A 6,000-nucleotide genomic window follows, 5' to 3' on the forward strand; every position below is an offset into this window, starting at 1 on the left:
TAGTTGAAATTTTGGACTATGGATACACACGTCTTTGTCATGATTGAATAAAATTATACGAGTGTTGCCGTACAGATCGTAGTGAAATAATAAAATATCAAATACATAAAATCAATCTAGTTATCATAAAGTACTTAATTAATTATGGAATTATATTTTTTTCAATTTAGTATTTAGGCATATTTTTATCTATTTTAGCAATATGTTACATTTTTATTATCAATATTTTATCTTAAGATAAATTAAAGCGAAAATAATAATTTAAGTATCAATTAGGAATTAAAAAAATCCCTTTAAAAATACTCAGAGTTTTAAACTTTTAATTTGAAGTTAGTATTATTCCGTGGAAGGAAGAATGGAAGATGTGAAGACAAGGTTTTTCCCTTGAAAAATATGAACAACGGAAAGATTGAAGGGACGTGAATTTACTCTTCAAAATAGCATAGGGTAATTGGCTAATTGATCCTTGGGCTAATTCAATATAAAATCTTCTAACTTCATCCCTTGTCATTTTAGTCCCTCAACTTTTTTATAGGTATCTTTGTATCTTTTATTTATTTTTTTGATATTCTTTATATCCTTTTTATGGTCCAAGTTTAAAGTTTGTGGTTGTCCCTTCCAACAATGTCGTTTGCAAGATTCAAACTTGAGTCTTTCTCTTGGAAATATAATTTACCTTACCATTACACCCAACCACTTATTGATTCATATATTTTATTTATTGACCTTCAATCATCATAGATTACAAATAAAAAAATAAGAAAATTAAAATACTTTATATATCCTTTAGATACAACAAAAACTTGGAGGTTTTGAAATTTATATGAAGAACCATATTATCAAGGATTTACAACAATTATATTCTTTTCTTATTTCTTTTTATCATTTCAATACGAATGAATTCACACTCCATACTTAAATTCGGATTTAATTCTATTTAATCTATTTAAGTCTATATAAAAGTAAGTCCTTTGTTTACACATGCACTACCATGGTGCTTTCCTTTTCTTTCTTTTTTCCTTTTTTTTGCATTTTAAAAAATGTTAAATTTTAATTTTGACCTCTCTATTATGTCTAAATTAAGATTTAGCCTCTATACTTTAATTTCTAATGTAAATTTATCTTTATCTTTTTATAATGATATTAATTTGTGCAAATAGTTAATATCGTTAACTTTTTAATTAAAATATAACTTTTCATTTTTTTTTGAGATTGTCTTGCTTTTTTTTTTTGGCATTAATGATATTAATTGATCATATACGGTGTTGAAACTTGAGATTCAATATGTATATTTATATTAATTAATGACATAATCTGTTCATTCTATTTTTATAATGTCATTAGTTTTTCAAACTACATAATATTGTTAACCATTTCAATTAAGATGCCGACACAATTTTTCTTAGGAAATACTATTCCAACAACAAAAAATATATTTTATCATGATAAGTTCGAATAAATGTTTTTAAGAAAAAAAAGTCCACAAATATTTTCAATGTTGTTTTTATTGTTACATAATTACAAAGATTTTTTTAAAATTTTAAAATATCACACCAATAAATTTAATAACAGGAATTTAGCAATGGTAATAACCGAATCTAAATTTTTACTAAAAATAAAGCAACCAAATTTATGAAAACAAAAATAAAAAATTAAATTTCAAATGCACGAAATATATAAAGATTTAATATATTTTAATCTTCAAATTTTTATTTTATAATTTAACACAAATAAATAATTAATTCAACATCAAATATATCCTATGTGTAAATGGAATTTTGGAAAAAAGAATCATAGGAGTGAGTGCCTAACACTTAGATCCAAAAGCAGCCTTGAATTAAGATTAGCAACATATGGTCAAAGGTACCCCCCACTTGAGAACAACATAAAGATAAAGTAGATTTAAATTTCTATGCTTTTAATCTCACCAAATTCATCTTTTCTCATTACTGTAATCATTAATTTATAATTTTCATCTTTTCTAATTTCAGTTAAAACTTTGAAAAACGATCAAAAGTAGATTTCTTCGTACTTCTTAACTTTTCAAAACAAGACATGGATGCCTGTCGGTGCCAAAAATATAAATATAAACTAATTTATGAATTGAAATCTCAAATTTAATATTTTGTCTTCTTGTATTTTGTTTGTGTAAATAGTACGTGGGGAAGTCACCATCGTAATTGATAGTTACATCTATATATTATTTAATAATTAATTAAAATTTAAAAGTGATCATATAAATATTAATATAATTGATTTTTCATTAACTTTTACCAACAATTGATTAGATGTAATGATAAAATACATCGTATTCTCAAGAAGAGATCACCAACTTAAATTTTTAAGACGATATTATTAGATAGAGCAGTTACGAACCTCGAATATGTATCACAAAATAGACATAAAAATTTTCATTAGGATCACGTTGATAAAATATTAAAATTATAACTCAAATGGATTCAATTTTTAATTTTTGTTCCTATTTTTAGATTTTTATCAATAACAAATGTTTGGTTTAAAAATCGATTCAATATTCGGTAAATTTCTAATCTAATCCACCTAATTAACTTAACAGATGTGATTTCAACAACCTACTAAAACGATGGAATACACTAGAAAACGTGGGCTTAAAACATGGATCTTGAGCAGGTAAAATTGCTTTAGGTATTGAAAATGGAAAGGAACAAAACAGTGCAGGAAAGTCAAAGTGGAATGCTGGTTTCAGTCTTTTTTTTTTTAATAAAAACAATATAAAATTTTAATTAATTAATTACGAAAATGAGTTGAGTAGATATTATTTATGGGAATAAGCTATTTGCTATCCATTGGTGCTGCTTGACACATCGGCGACACTATTTTCCTTTTCAGCTAATTATTATGTAACCATTATTTAAAAAAAATTATTGGTGCCGTCATTATGTTAGGTGACACCGATGAATTTAAAAAAAATTAGACTGAAAGAGAAAAACAAAGTTGTCAACATCACGGGACCTGATACATGTTAGGCGGCACCAAAAATTTTTTTCCCTTTCAGCTTTTTTCTTTTCTCTGACAGTACTTTTTTTTATTTAGAAACATCACTGGTGTCGCTTAACACATTGGTGGAACTAATTAAAAAAATTTTCGTCTCAGCTTTTTTTCTTGACAATATTTTTTTTACAAAAATCATCAGTGTCGCCTGACAGACTGGCAGCACCATGAATTTTTTTTTGTTCTTTTCCTACCCTATATACCCATATTTTCACGAGTATTTTGCTAAATACATACGAGTGTCGCCTGACATAATGACAGCACCAATAAAAAATCTTTTAAAAAAAACAGATGATGATGTGATGATTGACTGAAAAAGGGGGTGGTGTTGCCTATGTCACACCCCAAAAACCTGGTTAAAAGAATCAGGTTTGTTAAAACCAAGAGTGGGCACGCCTCAATTTATATGGTTATCTTTGTGTGCTTGTAAATAAATCGAAGGCTTAAAATAGATACCAAAATTAGGGTCATAATTAAATAATTAATTAAAATATTAAAATAATATACTCAAGTTTTATTTTATTAATTAATATAAAACAAAATTTGATTACGTGGTTTAATTTGAAAATAGTGTGCTTTAACTGAGTTACGACCTAATTGGAAAAAAAAAGGAGAAACTGGTGTTGGGAAATGTGCCCATATTGTAGTAAACATGTAATCATTTTCTATTTATTTGAACAATGAATAAATAAATAAAGTTAATTTCACATTTTACTATTATGTATTTTGTATTTATGTCTTTTATATTTTACACGCATAACGAAATTCTGACAAGTAAATATTAGTTCATTGATTGTCTAAAGTTCAAACTGAATATAAGTGGCATTGTAAAAAATATTTACATTGCGAGAAAGACAACTTACTTCAATAGATAATCTAAATGAGTCTGTAATCCCGTAAAAGAATCAAAATGAACATTTAATTTAAATTCTAAGAAGGATTGTTATGTCGTTTACAATTCCAATTGGGGGGATGGCTAGTCTTGGATATTGGAGCAGTTGACTCCATGAGTAGAGACATAGATGTATTCATTGGTAGAATAATACATTATATTGGACCCAAGATGAATTAATTCTGAATCTGTTTGTAAATTAATTCACTTGTGACGTTAATGGTGTGATTTACCTAAATCCTGAGTTAGTCACTGACCATTTGTTTGCAGCTCATGTGCTTTGATATAAGTGGAGGCTTATGCTCTAAAGATCATCGAGCCCGTAGTCGGCATGTTGAGTACATGACTTGTGTATGGCATGACTTTACTAGCAATAGTGGAATTCATAGCTCAATTAAAGAGTTAATGATATCCTCTCATTGACATTGTGTGGATTAATAAATATGGAACATGGCCACGAGTTGCTCGTTCTCGAACGAGCAATTTACCACAATTATTTATTGGCAGTGATCATATTAATCATTAAGAAGACACAATGGTGATAATGAGATAAAATAGGATTATATTCAGTGAACGGATTTAACTCAAAGGAATCAAGGATATCATATAAGGGTAGCACACACATGACGAGGTTATTGGACAAAGCAGTTGGATGAATTGCTTTCGTAAAGAGTATACAATAAAGATTTTTCAATCATGGTACTTCTTATGAACTGACTCCATGATTATGTAATTGTGAATTATCGAAACGATGATTCTGGACATAATTGCAATCACTAGAGTTTAATTGTATATGTTCGATTGGTCCCTCAACTAGCTCAAAAAAAGCTCGATCAAACTACATTTGAATCAAAAGAAAATTCTACAACTTTTGGAATAATTTGATTGAGTCGATTTATTTGATGTGGAATTGAATTAGGTGGTCGTAAGAATTGTTCAACTAGAGAATTTGATTAAAGAATTTTCTTGAAATTTTAATTTGGAAAATCTAAGTGATTTTTGGAAAAATTAACTTTGATCAAGTAAAATTAAATTAATCAAATCAATTAAAATTACTATGATATTTTTGAAAGTTCACTTTCAAGTCAGACATTTGGCCCAATAGGTAATTAAACTTGAAATTTGAAACTAAGATCGTAAATTGGGCTTGAAAGCCTAAAATCGAGACCAAGACCCAAAAACTAGTCATGTAACACCCCAAAATCGGCTTAGACGTTATGGCCGAATCAAGAGATGTCACAAGGTAGAGTTTTGAAGACGGAGTCGTTTAAAAACCCATATTCATTTATATATATTCTTGAAAGCATTTGTTTAATTTATTTATTTGTCAAAACGTAAGTTATAGCAGAATTCATAAAACGTTTAGTTTGGTAATCTCGTTCGTATTTTCAGAAAACTATTGTTTTAGTAAACCATCGCAAATAAATAGTCAAATCAAAATCAAAATCCCAAAATAAAATCAAACAGTCAGGAGAGTCTATAAATTACAAAACTCCATAAATAATCCTTAAAATCGTTATAAAATCATAATTATTAACCATTTATAAACTCGTGGTTACCAAGAGGCTCCATCACACCGATCCTCCTAAGTCTGTGGATTCCCTAAACAGAACAGACAACAGATGTGAGTTTGCGTAAGCTCAGCGTACAACCCAATAAAATTAGGCATGCTTTTCATACATATAATACATACACAGTCTGTTTTAGATTCATATTCGGACTAAAGTCCTTTACAGATACAGATACAAATACAAATAAACAGAATAGATACAGCGAGTCCTACCCCCATTCTCTACACACCATCTCCGACCATCCCATCACACCATGTGGGGTTAAAAACACCTACCCATCCCTATATACCATATAGTGTCGATTCGACACATTACAGATAATATGCAGTCAAGCTGTCAGAATATAGGCGAAAAGTCACCATTTAGATCACTTCCTCTATATATACAAACCCCACCCTAAGTACAGTTACAAAATACAGAAACAGTATACAAATATAGAAATATCATGCTTGACATGCTCTCATGTAGATATCAGATATATATAATTAGCAGAATAACCAAAAATGC

This window comes from Gossypium hirsutum, chromosome A02 (genome assembly GCF_007990345.1).
Source record: "Gossypium hirsutum isolate 1008001.06 chromosome A02, Gossypium_hirsutum_v2.1, whole genome shotgun sequence".
NCBI lineage: Eukaryota > Viridiplantae > Streptophyta > Magnoliopsida > Malvales > Malvaceae > Gossypium > Gossypium hirsutum.